This window comes from Dryobates pubescens, chromosome 6 (genome assembly GCF_014839835.1).
Source record: "Dryobates pubescens isolate bDryPub1 chromosome 6, bDryPub1.pri, whole genome shotgun sequence".
NCBI classification, from domain to species: domain Eukaryota; kingdom Metazoa; phylum Chordata; class Aves; order Piciformes; family Picidae; genus Dryobates; species Dryobates pubescens.
This window is the reverse complement of record NC_071617.1, coordinates 18,054,190-18,072,344: the sequence shown is the minus strand read 5'-3', so window position 1 is coordinate 18,072,344 and position 18,155 is coordinate 18,054,190. Positions and strand designations below refer to the sequence as shown.

At 39.4% G+C, this 18,155-nt stretch overlaps 1 protein-coding gene across 7 annotated transcripts in view; it reads left to right on the top strand.

Annotated features, from left to right (window-relative positions):
* ARID1B (AT-rich interaction domain 1B) overlaps positions 1–18,155 on the top strand; it is a 333,914-nt gene that overhangs the window by 33,386 nt on the left and 282,373 nt on the right. The window lies entirely within an intron of this gene.

Here is an 18,155-nt window from a genome sequence, read left to right as displayed (position 1 = left end):
GTGGTTTTGTTTGCTTTTGTTTTGCTTGTTTCTCTGTCTTCCTTTTGGTAGGAGTCTGTGGCTTTTTTCCCTAGTACCAACTTTATGAAGTCAGGATATTTTATTTTTTATATCAGAGGACATAGAAATCTCTTTTTGTCTACTTGGATTTCACTGTTGATAGTAAACATCTTCTGCCTTTTTTTTTTACTTTATCCTTTTAAAGGTCAATTACAGTGCTCATACCATGTACTAGGAGGGAAGAATACACCAAGATTGTCCAGAAGTTGCGTTTTACTAATTTCTTTTAAAATCAGGAATGCGAGTGTAGGCAATAGGAGCTCTATACTTTGTTGTGGGCACAACAGAGTAGTAACTTGCTTGTTAGTGTGAAAGTATGCTTGTTGTGTGCAACTGTCTAGTTGCAGATTAGCTTTTTAGCTTTCCTTTTTTTTTTTTTTAAAAAAAAAGGCAATTTATTGTTAAGTATAGAGAAGAAAAGAAAATTTTGTTTTCCCTGGCAGATAGGTGCCTGGCTAATTCTTGTTATCACCCATCCACCTGGACAGGATGTTAATCAGGCGGTTAATTAAACAAATACAGCTTCAAATAGAGTAGTTGGATGAATAGTACCATTATTAATAAGCCTTCATTTTTATTCTCTTGTGTTAAATAGATACTTGCTTGTTAAGATGAAATTGTTTAGTTTAGAGATGTCAAACTATTTGGTTGCTAGGTTCAGACTGCAAAGCATTTTGTCAGTTGTAAAAGGAGGAGAAATTGGGGAAAAAAAAGAGAGGCTTTAGTTTTCTCTGTGTGTCTGTAGCCAAAATGATGTTGGTAAAACATATTTTTAATTTTAAAATGAGTTATTCTGCATTATGTGGAGATGAGTGTTGAATTTTTACTTCATTTGCTAATTGTTTGATAATTGTAAATTACCCATCAGCAGGCAGTGACCTGGCACAGCGATTGGCTGCTGGCCCTATCCATCTTCTCACAGCATTAATGTAATTGGCTGAGCAGCAGCACAGTTCTAAGCTCTAATGCTCTTTGGGGAAAAAGTGAGAGGATAATTATGACATTGAATTTTTATTGAACGGACATCACCACCTAGGCATGATTTTGTTTTGGACAGCCTCCAAAGCTTCATGTGTTTGGTTTGTGAACCTCTAATGATCTGAATCCAGTTCTTTTCATATTGCTCATATATTACCACCTTTCTACAAAGGATTAAAATGCACGAATGCAGGTTTGTAAATTGAATTGCCAACTTACCAGCTGAGTGGTAAGTTGTCTTTGGCACAGGATGCCACAGTTTGATTCCTGGCTGGATTTTTACTCCTGTGACATGAATATTAAATAAGGAGAGCCTAGCTATGCTTGTTAAAAATGGCTGTATAGCATGTACCTGCTTCTAGTTATAATATATATAAAATAAATAATATTTCCAGAAGTTTCAGAAGATGAATCTCAGCACTTTCTGGAAATAGGAGTCCTTCACAGTGTCACATTGATTTTAGCAAAAGTGCTGCAAGGGACTTGATGGGTTAAGAGATACTGTCCCTTAAACGCATGGGGTGCTTAAAGTATTGTTCAGAGTATTGGGTATGTGGATTATGAGAGTGGAAGTGCCTGTAGGAAGGGTGGAAACCTCGATGGGAGAGGTTTTTCTTATTTTAAGTTATAGCCTGCTGTTCCCCAAAGATAGCCAAGGGTGTCAGTTCTGTTTCCTTGGATGAAACAAGCAGGCTTTTTGTTACAATATGAAGATTTTTGAATTTTGAAGACCCTGAGATGTTAAATCTGGCTCTATGTCAGTGAGCGCTGTGGCTTGAGGTTAGAACTATGGGACTTGACAGATTTCAACTTGCAGGCTCTGCTTTAGGATGAAGAAATAAAGATGAAAAATAACACCCTAAAGATCCAGCTAAAATTAATAGAAATGAAGATAATTGCCTAGATGCGGGTAGGCTGGTCTATGTCATACTGCAGCAGAGAGGTAGAGCTCACTTGCAGGAAAGGAAGCCTGTGGCATAAGCAGTGAAAGATCAAAGAGGATGAAAAAGATAAAATGTTATCAAGTGCAGTCATTTTGCATATCTGCAGCATGGGTGTCAAGTATAACCTGCTAACCTAGGTAATGCTGCATTCTCTTACAACTGCTGTTTGATCTAGGCATGCTTGATACCAAACAGGAAGATGCAAATAACCCCCCAGATTCTGTGTGGAAATTGCAGGATGTTGAAGAGAGTATGGAAACTATGGAATATGTTTTGAGACATAGCTGCAAAGGATGCTGTGAAGAGAGAGATCAGATCTCCTAAGCATCTGAGCTTGAAACTCCTGTCTCATGAGTTACAAAGGATGAGCCCCAAAACAAAACATGAAGCCTTATATAAGGGGCAGAATTAGAAATTCAGTCTTTTTGCATTACTCACTACAATAACCAAGTATAAAGGGGTTGAGATATGTATGTGACCTTGTAGGAAAGAGACCTAAATCCATGATGAAACCCAAGGTTTTCTCTTTCTTCTCCAGCACTTGACAACAGAGATATAGATTTATCATGTGAAGCTAGGTGATAACTTGTTGTGACAAAACACTAAGCAATTGGAAGAATGCCGCATTTTGTCAAATGCTAAGGGCATCTCCAGCGTGAGCCCTATATATATATATATATATATATGCATTTGTGTGTATAAACTGATTTGGGCAAAATTGTCTTAATGGGTTAGGAGAATAAAAACCAAATTATTCTGCACCTATATAAAAAGGGGAAGTAAAAGAAAGGAAGGCATTACTAATAATCATGTACTTAATTTGTAGAATTTTGGTTTGTTTTGTGGGTAGGCATAAATATGTATGGTGAATGAATTTCTTGCAAAGAGAAACCAAGGAAACTTTCAGGGTTTTTTCTCTTACTGTCTTTTGGTGGGAGAGAAAGGAGGCAAGGAAAAGCTGGGAGCAAGATGACCTGTGCCTATGTTGTCAGTTTTCAACACAATTGAAATGTAACTTTCAACGTGGGCTATGTTTGCATCCCAAGGTTTTAAAATGCTGATCTTGCATGTAAATCTTAATGCTGCCATCTCGTAATGTCTTGTACTCTTTCTCCGGGTTTGTATGAGATGAATGTAATTTTAGGATTATTATCAGTCCTTACCCAGGAATGCAGTATATATATTAAACCAGCTTTTGTTTGTACAAAGAAGTGATGTCAAAATGGAAAGTCCAGATATGCAGGGTTACTTAGCACCTGCAAACTTCAGGCTTCATTTGCAGTACATTTCACTGTGGTGTGAGTAACAAGATCTGATTATAAAGACAATAACTGTATTTTCATTTAAATTATTTTTTCTTCCCCCCTGCTGCTTTTGGACCACAGTCCAGCAAGTGATAATGCCCTAATCAGTTTCTGGCTGGTTTGATAGCCCTGTCAAAGTGTTTCTGTGCCTTAGCCCCATGTGCTGTGGCAAAGCTTTATGCTACTTTGTAAAAAGGGTCTTGTTAGAACTAGACATTGCCTGAAGTTGCCTTTCCATGTTAGTTGCTTGCTATACTTCATTTTTTGCTGAATTTCACTAAGCTTAAAAATCATCTCCTTGAAATATCCACGTGTAGGTGTTGGAAGTTTTCAGCAAAGACTTGGATTTATGCATACATTAAAAGAACTGAATGGTGTGATGTGCCCATTTAATCAGATGATCAGTGCCTAATTGATCTGCCTTTTTTTTTACGATGCATTAAAATTCCTTGTGTACTTGATGAAGTGCAGCAACAATTTATTGTGTAAATAGGGTCATGCAGCTATTATGCACAGTAAATTCTTTATGGAAGATGTTTTGTGGATACATGCAATGGCCATACCTGAAAGCTGTTCTAAATGCTATATTTCATTACGTTTTTGGTTGCAGTGCTGATTGTGCAGGTGTCTTGAGCCTGTTTGCAGTATGGCAGTTAGGAGGCTTGAGCCTCAGTCTCTTCTTTCTTCCTTTTTTTATTCTGTACAAACATAAGATTAAAGGGTACTAATTACTTTTCCTTTTAACACTTTAAAAATATTCTTGATTTGGAGAAATCAAAAATAAACATTGTCAGTGTCCTTACAGTTTTAAAGGTGGAACTGTAAATGTTCAGGGAAACATTTTTTCCCTTTTCTTTTTCCCTCTTTTTTTTAATGTATAGATTATTTTGAGCATTAAGGAAGATATGTTAGGTTGTTTTATGGTTTGTGGGGGTTTTGGTTTGTTTCTGTTTTGTGGTTTTGTTTGTTCTGGGATTGTTGGGGTTTTTGGTGTTGTGGGCATGTGGTTGGGTTTTTTAAAGTCTTATGTGGCAGATTTCAGCATGGAGTAGTTTGGTGGTTTGGGTTGGGTGTTTGGTTTTTTTTGTTGTTTGGATTATTTTTTTTAAGGGGCATAGAAGTTGTAAAACCTCTGAGAATGTGCAGCAAGGATTTATTGTAATGGAAACTGCAAGTCAACCAGAACTATAGCAGCACCAATGCGATTACCTCATTTAGGAGAGGGTTTACAGTGCTCTTGCTGGGTAATGTCCCAGATTGAAAATGTTGAATTTATATCAAGGAAACCAATTGGCTCTCAGCTTAGCAGGTGGAGTTTTAAAGCTAGCAAACATGAATGTGTTTACTACTGAGTGGCTGGTTGTGTGTTACTTACTAATTTTAATTCTAGAAGATTGATGTGTATCAAGAATGTTGAGAGTTGCTGTCATGTTTTGCTCTTAACCATTAACTTAAAATGTGGTGCATGCATACAATGAATACTAGTCAAGAGAGAAGTTTGTCATCTTCTGTGTGTATAATTGCCCTTACTAGCTAGAGAACATTGAATAGATTGCAATTTTTTGTGCCTCTAAGCAGCTTTTTAGCACAGCTAATGTTAGTATTGGTTAAGGGATTAGACACAGAAAATAAGCAGCATTTTAATTTCTTAGCCTATCTATTTTTCAGAACAGAGAACAAATCAATATGATTGAATCACAAAAACAGCCATCAGAGGACAAAACATTTGAGATGTATTGCTTTTTCTTAAAGATTGATAGACGCATTTCATCCATGCACATAAAAAGGGAGTGTGATGCTTTGATCAGCCTGTGCTCTGCATTTTTGTTTGATTTGCCTTGGTTTTTTGTAGGAGATTTGTTTTCCTTTGTGTGTGTGTGTCTGTATTATTTTGTTTGCTTATTTTGTTTGCTTCCCCCACCCCGGCATTTATTTAGAGCTCTTGCTAGTAGATTATGGACTTTCTAAGTAATTCCTGGAAAGAAGAAAGGTTGAAACTCTTAGATATTAAACTTTTCCCAGCTTTTTCTGAATTAAAATTTTCCTCAGTAAAATTTATTTGAATTACATGTCTATCATTCTGTGGAACTGCTACAAACTTCCAGATCTATTAAAAAAATCAATAAAATAAGTGGAAGGAGTATTTAATGTAGAGTAAGGCTTGAATCCTTCCTTTCATGAATCAGAAAAAGGCATGAGGTGTCACAGCAATTTGTCTTCTTGTAAGGTGATCTTTAGCATGGATTATTTGGTGATCAAGTGCTGATAATTGCAAAGAAAAATTTCTTCCCTTTGTCATGTAAAGAAACAGGATTTTTAAATTTCAGTTTTAGGAAGATGCTAAATACTGTACTTGTGCTAACTGTAGGGAAATGTTTACCATGGTTATTTTGGGTATAAGAAGTCTTATTGACTAAATTGAAAAAAAGGCTGCTACTTTGGTTCATGGCAGAATAAGGCTTTATATTGTATTGTCTCCTTTAGAATTATCCCTTCTATTGAGTGTAATTCATTCTATAGAGGGAGGTGAGCAAGATTGCAGATAATCATGGGATCAGATTTGACATAAGTTTGGGGTCTTTATGGTAGCATAGCTCTTCATCTCAATGCTGGTCATCTGAGATTGTTTACTGAAGAAAAATCTCTAGTGGAATTGCTTTATTATGGTAAACAGAAACATTTCAGTAGCTCCTCTGAAACTGCGTGTAGAAAAATGTAGGTTAAAAAGGAAAAAACTGATCCTTCCGCTGGTGAGTGAGAGCTTCGGAACGAGACGGAGTCAACATTTTTATCTGTTCAGTTACTATGTACTGATGTTCAGTAAATACAAATTTTTATATCCATCTTGGAGTAAATGGCAGTCTGTATTTGTACAGAAAGTGCCTAAGAATCATCAACATACTATGCCAAATAAAATGTATTTTTGTTACTGCTAAATGATCGTACTTCAGTTGGAATAGTTAATAGCTGTAATCACATGTGTTATTCTGCTTGGAGGTGGGGATGTGAGAGAGGAAAGCACACAACCCTAGGCACTGGTGCTCTGTAAAAGGTTTCTGTTAAGGAAGCAGCAGTTATTTTGTTGTTAAGAATTTGGTTTGCTAGCAGTATTAGCTGTCAGTCTACAGTGGAGTTAGGCAGGAAATATATATTGGTGACAGGGAAGCGGAGAACAGAGGGCCATTTGCTGCATCACTAGGAAGATACGAAATCAGTTACTTATGAACAGCTCATTTTACATGGCAGCAGGAGACATGAGTTTATTTACATTTGAAGTAAAATAAGCATCTTGCTTTAAGAAAAGGCTGCTGCATTACTCTGTGCAACAGCTGCCATATAATGACTGTGCCAGGAGGATTTTAAAGTGTAGGTAAAGAATAATTAACTGTTATTCCTAATACGATAGTCATAGAGGTTTTCTGTTAATAATATTCAGCAAAGAATAATTGACACTCCAAACTACTGGAATGACATCCAGGCTCATCATGAACACACACACACACACGTGTTAAGATTTATTTTTTTTTTAACCGTGCTTTCTGTAATGTCCCCAGGGGGCAACTCCTCTCTTTTCTTTTATTTTTAAAGTCTTGGTATAAGGCTCTCAAAAGATGCTATCAATTGTCTATAAATTTGAACTGTCTCAGAAGAAGCAAGAGAGGCAATAGAGCTTGCTTTTTTAGAAATAGGGAGTGCATTTCCCACAGCTGAAAACAGAGCTGGAGATAAGGTGAAACCTGCCTGGAAACAGTGGCAAATGTGCTTGTGACTTCAGTGGAGCTATGACTTGGGGACCATATTGTTGGGGTTGGGTGACTTGTCTCTAGTTGACAGCAGCATAAGCAGAATCAGCTCTCTAAGTTAATTAAAATTCTAATTAAAATAATTAGAATTTCAGAATGAGACAAGTCAGTACCCTTAACTTTGGTGAACCTGGGACAGAGTCAGGTAGCATTCTTCTTGGAACAACAGACTTTAAGGAAATATCTGATGTTTCAGTAGCTCAGTATTAGACTCATATTGCTACCAGCAACTGTTTGTTTGTTTTAACTGAGACTAATGTTACATTTAGATTCAGCAAAACTTGAGTAAAAATTACTCTTACAATAGGTTAGTAAGTACTGCAAAAACTCAAAAGCATTTTACATACCTTTTTTTATGCAGTCAGTCTTAAATTCCATGGGTCTCCTATAGTATAATCAAAGCTTGTGCAGCAACCTGCTTCAGTTTTGTGTGTTTTATCACATAAAACATTGAAGCTTTTGTGGAGTTAGATGAATTATTAAATCTTAAACATATTTAAGGCCCTTAACACTCTATTTAATATCTTCTAAAACTTACAGGTCATCTAGTTCAAACTTCCCTGCTATGCCTTCTACTAGGTCAGGTTGCTCCAAGCCCCATTCAGCCTGGTCCTGAACACATTCAGGAGTGGAGTATCCACAATCTTTCTGAGCAACCTTGTTCCAGTGCCTCGTCACCCTCGTAGTGACGAAACATATCATAGTGTTCCTTACACTCACTGGCTAGGTGCATGTAAAGATCCTAATGTAAATACTTTAACCTTTTTGTGTTTTGTTGTTTTTCAAGACTGATTTAATAAAGACTTAAGAACTTAGGGAGTAACTTTAAGCTACATCTCATTTAATTTTTGTAGGCTTTTATTCTTCTACTACCTGGTGTGACCCAATTTTGGAATGCTTGTCTGGTACTTACTCTTCTTATTCATTGCTTTGCCTAAGATAGAACAAATGTGCTAAATGCATTGCATCCCTGCTGATAAGCATTTGATCTCTGAATCTTAAAGCTTTTTTGGGGTGTGGGAAAGAGGAATGAGGGGAAAATCCTTTTCCTCTTTTTTTCTGAACGTTGTTTCTCAGTAATAGTTTTTGCATTTGTGTGTTAAGGACAAGACACATAACAGATAATAAGCAGTTCACTGACTGGACAATAGTAGAAAGCATATTTGAATCTTAAGTACACCTTTTGGAGAATGAGTGTATCTAGCTTTGGTATATATGTCAAAGGGACAAATTACACTTGCTATTAGTTTATTTCACATAACAGTGATGAAGCAATTTCTATGTATTTCTTGAAGAACTTTAATATAACTTGTCTTTCAGACAAGAGTCCAATCAAAACCAGGGCTCATATAGCCACTTAGAGAAGATGTTTTAGTTACGGAAGTAGTGTTGCTTACCTTGGGTCTGCGTACATATGTGTGTTTTACAGGCCACGTTGGCAAATATGTGTTTTACAGGTTAGCAAAACTGCCTTGTTCCTTTCACAGGATTGCCCCTCTGAGCTGTTCTGTGCTGTGCAAATGGTGCACAGATGAGTCTGTGCCAGGAACAGGTTGAGCCTGTGCATGGAGGAAGCAGGCAGGGCAGGGACTTCTGCTTTGAGCTCCTCCTGTCCCTTTTGAGCAGCTCCGTTGCTCGCCTCTGCTGTCCCTCCTAACTTTCCCAGCTGGCAGCATTGAAAATTGGCATGTGTTTGGACTCTTCCACTGTACTGAAGAGTATTTAAAAGGACAGATGCAGATTAACTGGTTTTTGTTTTTCGTTTTATTGCTAGTTGGCAAAACTGAAGAAAACCAGAGGCCAAGATATCCCCCTGCAGATTTGGAAAGTGTGTACTTAATAGATTTATGGTCCTTTTACGTTTGGAAAGTTGTTCTAGGGAGGAAACTACTGTTTCTAAAATGAACCTTAAGTTCTGCGGAAAATGATACTTTAGACCTTGCATTCACCGAGGAAAAAATCGTACCTGATGTTGGAGGGATTTTAGTCCTCTGAGGCGATGCCATGAGAAATTCTATGTATCTGTCTCACACTGAAGATTGTTTTATGACCTGAGTAAATTTGCAGTCTTGCAGCAAGTGGTGAAGGGTAGATTCAATAAATGCCAAGACTGTGTGGGTACTTGGCCTTTCTTTTTTGATTTTATACATTACAAGAAAAATAATGTTTTCTAATATTGCTTCAGGCCTATAACACAGGGGTTATAAGAGGAGCATAACCAAGAAATGTAATTGAGGAATATCCAGGAAAAGATCAGATGCACTTTGAGTGTGTTTGGTGTATGCTTTTCTTTCTTCTTTCATGTGTTCTGCCTTCTCAATTTTGTTTTACACACAGAACTGACTTAAAGTATGTTGCTGTTCTTGCTGTGCATTAAGATCCTGCATAGCAGAACGAAAACATGACTAAACATCAGAATCCTCTGCATGTCTGTGTAAGTTGCTGTTTTTTTACTGAAGTTGCTTTAGATTCTCTTGCAGGAACTCGTGAGACTTTTGCTTTCTAAAAAGCTGAGTTTTAAAACGCAAACAAAAAGAAGTTTTTAGCCTGGAGGATAAAATGCATTAATATTATGAAACCTGGTTGTAAGACTGTTGTTTTTAAGAGTGTCGGACGATGCAAGCTGCCTGTAGTGTTTTGCTCAGTGGAGAAAACATGGTTTAAGTTGAAAAGTACTTTTTAGTATGTGGGCCTGATCTCATGTATTCCACTTCCAGGAGTAGGTAGGAAAGACTGTATCCTAAATCCTTTCAAGTAATAAATATTAGTGTCCTCAAAAATTTTTGTAGTTATTTGCTGAAAGGACCGCACACCTTAGCACGTGTTAATCCTGTAGTAATGAAATGCTGCCAGCAATAGGTTTTATTGCCTTGTGGTTTTCTTGGGCACTTTTTATTTCAGAGATGCAAAAATTTTTGAGATTATGTTTTGGCAGTTTCAGTACCATCTCTGAAAAAAGAAGTGTGCTAAGTCTTAAATATCGGGTTTGCTGAAAGTATGGAAAGGATCTTGGCCCCAGTAAAGGAGCCGTATTGACAGTACTGGCACTGATTGCACAAGGATCATCATTCACTTCGTGCACATCAACAAAATGCAGGAGAGGACCTTTCTTGACACAGGGGTTGCTGAAACATCAATGATGTCTTCCTTTTTTAATGCTCCTGTGAATGCTTTTGCATAAAGTGGTATCTGTCAGAGCTTGAAATATTCTTGCACAGTTCTCTTTGGACAGGTAGCACAGGACAAGTCCTAGCACATAGCTGCTTGACATGAAGTGCCTACTGCAAGGAAGGAATGCCTTGCTTACATACGCCTGAACTGATGTGCTAAGAACTTTGCCAGTTATTTTGCTGATTACATACTGGGCTGTAAATAATTACTCAACTTCCATTTTGAATCATGGCTCTTTTCTTTTTCTTTTTTTTTTCTTCCCCTATTTAAGGAAGACAATAGCAGAGGGAAGTATTTAGGATTCTATAATAGTTTGTGATTAGCCTGGAGATATTTTTACAGAGAATCTTAACATAAATCTGCACATTTTTATTGCTACACTGTCTTTGTTTTTCTGGAATTAAATATTTGCTCTTTGTGTTGCTTTGAGTAGTACTGTTCATCTAGTGGTGTGGTGTATATCTAATTACAATTGAAAACAAATAGTGTGAATGACTCATTTAAAGAATGCAATAAAAAAGCTAGGACAATATTTTTCTTAAAGAGATGCCTTTATTATTTTCAGACTCTTGGAAAGAGATTGTAGCTGATATTTAAACAGTGATTGAAAAAGACATAGTTTTGTTTTCACACACTTGCTGGAGTTATCTACACTGTTAACATCTTGTTTTGGAAATTCATAGAATCAATAAGGTTGGAAGAGACCTCAAAGATCATTGAGTCCAACCTGTCACCACAGACCTCATGACTACTAAACTGTGGCACCAAGTGCCACGTCCAGTCCCCTCTTGAACACCTCCAGGCATGGTGACTCCACCACCTTCCTGGGCAGCCCATTCCACCAGCTAACAACTCTCTCTGTGAAGAACTTTCTCCTCACCTCAAGCCTAAACTTCCCCTGGCACAGCTTGAGACTGTGTCCTCTTGTTCTGGTGCTGGTTGCCTGGGAGAAGAGACCAAAACCCTCCTGGCTACGGCCACCCTTCAGGTAGTTGTAGACAGCAATAAGGTCTCCTCTGAGCCTCCTCTTCTCCAGGCTAAACACCCCCAGCTCCCTCAGCCTTTCCTCACAGGGCTTGTGCTCAAGGCCTCTTCCCAGCCTCATTGCCCTTCTCTGGACATGTTCAAGAGTCTCAATTTCCTTCTTAAATTGAAGGGCCCAGAACTGGACACAGTACTCAAGGTGTGGCCTAACCAGTGCTGAGTACGGGGGCAGAATAACTTTCTTGCTCCTGCTGGCCACACTATTTCTAATGCAGGCCAGGATGCCATTGGCCTTCGTGACCAGCTGGGCACACTGCTGGCTCATTTTCAGCCAGCTGTCAATCAGTACCCCCAGGCCCCTTTCTGCCTGGCTGCTCTCCAGGCACTCTGACCCCAGCCTGTAATGCTTCATGGGGCTGTTGTGGCCAAAGTGCAGCACCCGGCACTTGGACTTGTTGAATGCCATCATGTTGGACTCTGCCCATCTCTCCAGCCTGTCAAGGTCCCTCTGGAGAGCCCTCCTACCCTCTAACAGACCAACACCTGCTCCCAGCTTGGTGTCATCTGCAAATATACTGATAGCTGACTCAACCCCTCATCAGTGAAGATACTAAACAGGATGGGGCCCAGCACTGATCCCTGGGGGGCACCACTAGTGACTGGCCACCAGCTGGATGTGGCACCATTCACCACCGATCTCTGGGCTCGGCCCTCCAGCCAGTTCCTGACCCAGTGCAGAGTGCTGCTGTCCAAGCCATGAACTGACAGCTTGGCCAGGAGTTTGCTGTGGGGGACAGTCTCAAAGGCCTTGATGAAGTTCAGGTGGACTATATCCACAGCCTTCCCCACATCCACCAGGTGGGTCACCTGATCATAGAAGGAGATCAGGTTGGAGAGGCAGGATCTGACCTTCCTAAATCAGGCTGGACCTGATCCCTTGGTCATCCTTCAGGTGCTGGCACTGAGGTCAGGCTGACAGGCCTGTAGTTTCCAGGTGCCTCCATCCGGCCCTTCCTGGCCGGTTTCCAGTCACCGGTGAGCCAGTACTGGTGGAAAATGATGGAGAATGGCTTGACCAGCTCATCTGCCAGCTCCCTCAGCACCCTAGGATGGATCCCATCCGGTCCCATGGACTTGTGAGTATCCAAGTGGCTCAGCAAGTCCCAAACTAATTCCTCACAGATTTCAGGGGTACTGCACTGTTCCCTGACCCCATCAACCAGTTCAGGAGGCCAGTTATCCTGAAGTCCTCCTGCCTTACTGTTGAAAATTGAGGCAAAGATAGTATTTAGAACTTCAGCCTTTTCCTCATCTTTAGTTACAATGTTTCCTTCCAGGTGGAATAAAGAGTGGAGGTTCTTGCCTCTCTTTTTAGCACTAATATATTTATAAAAATGCTTTTTATTGTCTTTCACAGCAGTGGCCAGCTTGAGTTCTAACTGGGCTTTTGTCTCTCTAATTTTTCCCCTACATGTTCTAACAACATCCTTAAATGTATCACGAGTTGCCTCCTCCCCTTTCCAAAGGTGATATATCCTCTTTTTTCCCCTTAATTCCATCAAGAGCTGCTTGCCCATCCAGGCCAGTTGCCTTCCCTGGTGCTTATCCTTCGGCACGTGGGAACTGCCAGTTCCTGTGCCTTCAAGAGCTCCTGTTTGAAGTAGTTCCAACTGTCCTGGACCCCTTTGTTCTTAAGGGCTGCTGCCCAGGGTACTTTCCAAATAAGTTGCGTAAACAAGTTGAAGTCCAAAGTGAGGGTTCTGTTATTGCTTCTCCCTATTTCCCTGCGTATCGAAAACTCCACAGTCTCATGATAACTGCACCCTAGACAGCCTCTTACCATCACATCTCCCGCCAGTCCTTCTCTATTTGAGAATAGCAGGTCAAGCAGAGCCTGACCCCTGGTAGGCTCACTTAACAGCTGCATCAGGAAGCTGTTCTTCATACACTCTAGGAACCTTCTGGACTGCCTCCTCTCTGCTGAATTAAGTTCCCAGCAGATGTCTGGCAGGTTAAAGTCACCCACAAGGACAAAATCTGATGATCTTGAGACAGCCTCCAGTTGCTTGTAGAATAGTTCATCTGCGTCCTCATCCTGGTTAGGTGGTCTGTAACAGACTCCAACCAGGATGTCAGTTTTGTTAGGCCTCCCTCTGATTTTAACCCACAGGCACTCAACCCTCATCTGCAACCTCAAGTTCTGAGGCCTCAAGAGATTATCAATTTTTTTTTTTAGATATTTAGACAGCAGAATGTCATACACTGAAAATCTCAATTGTGCTGAAAAAGGTGGAATGAATTGGGCATTAGGGTCTCTTGAAAGGATGTGAATTCACTCTCGCCTCATAATTTTTGCTGCAGTTAAAGGCAGTGTTAGTGCTTATTGGAGCAAGCAACATACAACAGAATATTTGTGAGTAGTTGCCTTGAGGGATTTTTCTTGTCTTTTTTTCCTTAAGATTCCTTGTCTTGGGGCAACTTTCTCTGTTTAGCTGCAGATGAAATGAGCCTTGCAAATATATTTGTCAGCTGAGGCAGAGGTGTATGTGTTTGCCTTTATTGCTACACTAATATTGTTAGTTACACTGTATTTGCTCACAGGAAAATAAGTGAGTAGTGGAAGCTTGGAACTGTGTTCTGGATAGAGGTGTTATGGCTGCTCCATCAGTCTTCTGTTTGCTCTCCATTCTGAGTGAGGAAACTGAATTGCTACAAGGGGCCTCCCATTTGAAACCCTGTGTGTTCAGGAAGGCCAGCACTAGCCATTAGCTCTTCCCTTGGTTTGCATAATTTTAAATGAAATTTACCTAAGGTTGTGCTATTCATGTCAATTTTACCATTATGGCTGCAGTTTCCAATTGGAGGCATAGGAATCTTCCCGTGAGGAACACTCCTTCATAGGCAGTGGGAGAGGCTACCAGCCTTTCGCGTCGCAACTTGTCCCTTCATGGAGTTATTTAATGGAAAACTGCAGTGGTTATGAGCAAATGTGTCTCAAAAGTCTCCTGTCTGCTTCAGACAGTTGAGGTAAAAATAGTGAGTAGGACAGTAGGATCCCTATTATAAAAAATACGTCTTGATGCAGCAGCTGTTTGGATATTTTAATAACTATTGAGAGGAGAGTTAAATACGTGAAAATATGTGAAAATAAGCATGCACATACAAATCTTAAAAAATATTGATAATCTTTCTTCTGAAAAAAAACTGGTGAGTGTATGTGACTGACCACTTGTCATACCTTTGGACACCCTACCAGTATGACTAATTTAGAATCTCATACTTCATGAAACCATACTGCATGTTGAAGCAGCATTTCTTTTCCTGGTGCAGAACAAAGTAACAGATTCTCTCAGAAACTTAAAGATAGAAGAAATGAGTGGACTAAATGCATGTTGCACGATTGGAGGACTTTGGAGCTGTGATACTTGAATTGCTTCAGTAGCCAGAAAATGCATGTAGGCAGACCTTTTCTGACCTAAAGAAGGGAAAGTATGACTCATACTGTTAAGGCTGCTGAGACTCCCAGAAAGTGATGATCAAGGGATGTCCTCAAGTTCAGAACTTCCCACAAAATAGGAAAAAACAGGGTTTTTTCCATTTATTGCAAGAAACCTTTACTTCTTTCTTCACCTTCTACAGCCCCCAGCCATATTTGGCTGTCCTGTCTGCAAGTTCTGGTGGTTTGGGAAGTAGGGTTTCCATGCTAGTCACCAGGAGGCAGGAGCTTTCTAAAAAGCCTGTTTCCCCAGTTACCATGCTCAAAAAACCCACCCTCCCAATAAGTAAGATGAAAACAAAGATCCTGGAAGTGATCCACTGGTGGGGTGAATAATATAGTACAGAAGGTTGTTGGTGTTTTGGAGAAGTTGTTTATCATCTGTGAAGGGAGGAGTGTGTGTTTTAGGGTGGGCTTCATCCAGTATCTGAAGAAGCAATTTTCATGGACAGGTGGAAGAGCTTGTGAGCTGGGACAGTGGGTGTGGAGAGTGAGATTACAGGAACTTGTAGGCACACATTGAAATCTAAATCATGATTTTGTGAATAAAAGGGATCAAGGTATCCACACATTACAGGAGGGAGAAAAAACCCAAGCCACTATGTTTAATTGCCTATACTCTGATGCTGGCAGCCTGGGTAATAAACAAGAGGAGCTGAAATTTCTCATTTGTGATTATAAATTTCATGTACTTGGTATTACTTGAAATCTAGTGGGAAGGTTCACAGGATCGGAATATGAGAATAAATGGTTATAACCTATTTAGAGAGAACTGAATTGGTAGAAGGGGAGGGAAAGTGGTACTCTATATCAAGAGCGGTGTTATGTATTTCTGAATCACTCAAAAGCAAATGATCTTAAATGCTTCCAAGTTACTGTTCTGGCAGAGAAGGTAGGAGATGAGGGTGCTGACTTGTGGCTGCTAGGTACTGAAATAAAGTCGAAATAGGATGACCAGTCCTTTGAGAATGTTACTTGCACTGGGAGCTCAGTAGGTGCATGGACTGAACACCCCTTGCTGCCAGCATTGAAACTCTTAAGAAACTGTGTTAAAAACTAAGTGTGTAAATGCAGGTGACAATTTGATTGGAAAAACATCATATCTGATGCTGAGGAATTCAAAAGCAGATGGAAAAGAACTGGTCATAGAAGTAAATTAGTATTTTTTTCACAGAATTACAGAGTACTAGGAATTGGAAGGGACCTATGGGGATCATCTAGTCCAACATCCCTGGTAAAGCAGGTTTGCCTAGATCAGGTTGCACAGGAACATATCTAGGTGGGGTTTGAAACTTCTCTGGGCATCCTCATTCCATGCTCAAAGTAAAAAAAAATTTCCTTATTTTTAGGTGGAACTTCCTGTGTTCTAGTTTATGCCCATGGCCCAGTGTCCTATCACAGGGCATGACTGGAAAAGATTAGCCCCAGGCTGTTGACATCAGCCTTTTAGATATTTATAAGCATTGGTAAGATTCTCTGTCTTCTGTTCTTCAGGCTAAACAGCCAGGTGTCTCTGATTTTCCTTCTGAAAGATGCTTGAGTCCCCTAATCATCTTGTAGTCTTCCATTGGACTCCAGTAGTTCCCTGTCTTTCTTGAACTGGGGAGCCCAGAATTGGCCTCAGTACTCTAGATGTGGCCTGAGTAGGGAGGGAGGAGAACCTCCCTTGACCTGCTGGCCACGCTCCTTAATGCACCCCAGAATACATTTGGCACACTGCTGGCTCGTGGATAACTTGTCCACCAGATCCTTCTCTGCAGAGCAGCAAGTCATCTCCTAACATGTACTGGTGCAGTTTTTCAGTTGTAAGGACCATAAATTGATTTGACTATATTTTAGGCAGAAAAAATTGAGCTGAAATAAGCAAGAACATAAAGTCAGTTACCACAGATGCCTATAGATTGGTAGATATATAGTGTGCACATATAAACTTGTCTGCTACTTTCAAAGGGACAACAACACAAAGACGGGAATGATCCTAGGATGAATGGGTTGGGAGGAATTATTTTTCTATAGATGATGCTTGGAAATGGCTTAAAGGTTTTTTTTAGTAAATGAATAACTGAGGAAGAATTTAATTCTCTCCTGCTGTTTTCTGTCTTCAGCATCTGTCAGAATTTTAGACTTAAGAGCTTCACTTCTGAAGCTATTTCTTGTTTTGTTTAACAAGCATATTTTGAATGTGGATCAAGTTTGTTTTAAAGTGGTTTCTTTAATGAAGACCCATTTTAAAAGGAGTCAAATTCCTTCAACTGTAAATGAGCACTAATTGTGAATTAAAAAATTATCTGTGAAGAAAGAAATGTTCTGTTTAACACTTTTCGAATTTAATAAGCATGTTAAATTTAAGAACTAAATAAATATTTAGTTTAAGTACATAATTGCCTTCAGTAAGTGTGTGTGGACATTTAAATACCTTTTTCTGGTTAGCAAAAAGACTTGCCAAATGTAGTGCAAAAGCTAGAGTTGGTAATAAGAACAGAGTAGTTACCAATCAGTGAGATTAAACTTCTTTAAAATACAACAAAAAAGTAATTAGTGCAGCACAAGATTAAAATGTATTACTCATACCACATTTTCCTGCTTGTTGATTTAAATGAAGATAAGACTAGATTAAAATACAATACTGTGATTTGAATAAAACCACTGTGATACAGGAACTAAAATACAGGTCTGACTTAGAGCAAATTAGTTTCTTCTGGGAAAGAGTGACAGAGAAAACTTTGAAGGTCATGGCAGATAATCAGTTGAATGCAAGTTCCTTGTGCAGTCCTACAGTTTAAAAAAACAAATGTATTTGGCTCAGTAAAAGAAAGTGGTACTGGAAAACTGAATCTGGTTTTGAGTCCCTCGAAAGGGCTGGTGCAGATGGAGCTCAGATAAAGAATTAGGATGGCTGCAGTGAACTGGAGAATGTGTTCTATCGTAAGAATTCCCAGGAAATGAATAACCTTTTAACCTAAAAGGAAGTGATCCAAGTCTCTTGGCCTGAATCTGTGTACAATTGAATATGTGGAACAGAAATTTTAAAGGAGTTTTTTTTTTTTGTAGTCCAGTGTACAGGCCTTACAGCATGGATTATGTGTTCACAGACAAGGAAAGCATGTTGGCTGGAGAACTGTGGCAATGGGCAGATGCCATGTAATATGCTTGCTCTCTTTTCAAGTGTTAGAGAATATCTTCAGACAATCAAAATAACCCTAAAGATCTGAAAGCTAACTTGGTCCTTGAAGTATTGAGTGATGTGAAATCACTTTCTTTCTGCATTGTTGGAGAGTATTTGTTTTTCTTTCTCTAGTGAATCTCATGTTCCAGCAATGTGTCCAATGTATTAAACCTAGAGCTCAATGTTACGAGGAACACCTTTTACTAAAAATAATGTGATGTGGTTCTTAATTTTGCAAAAAAACAGGTT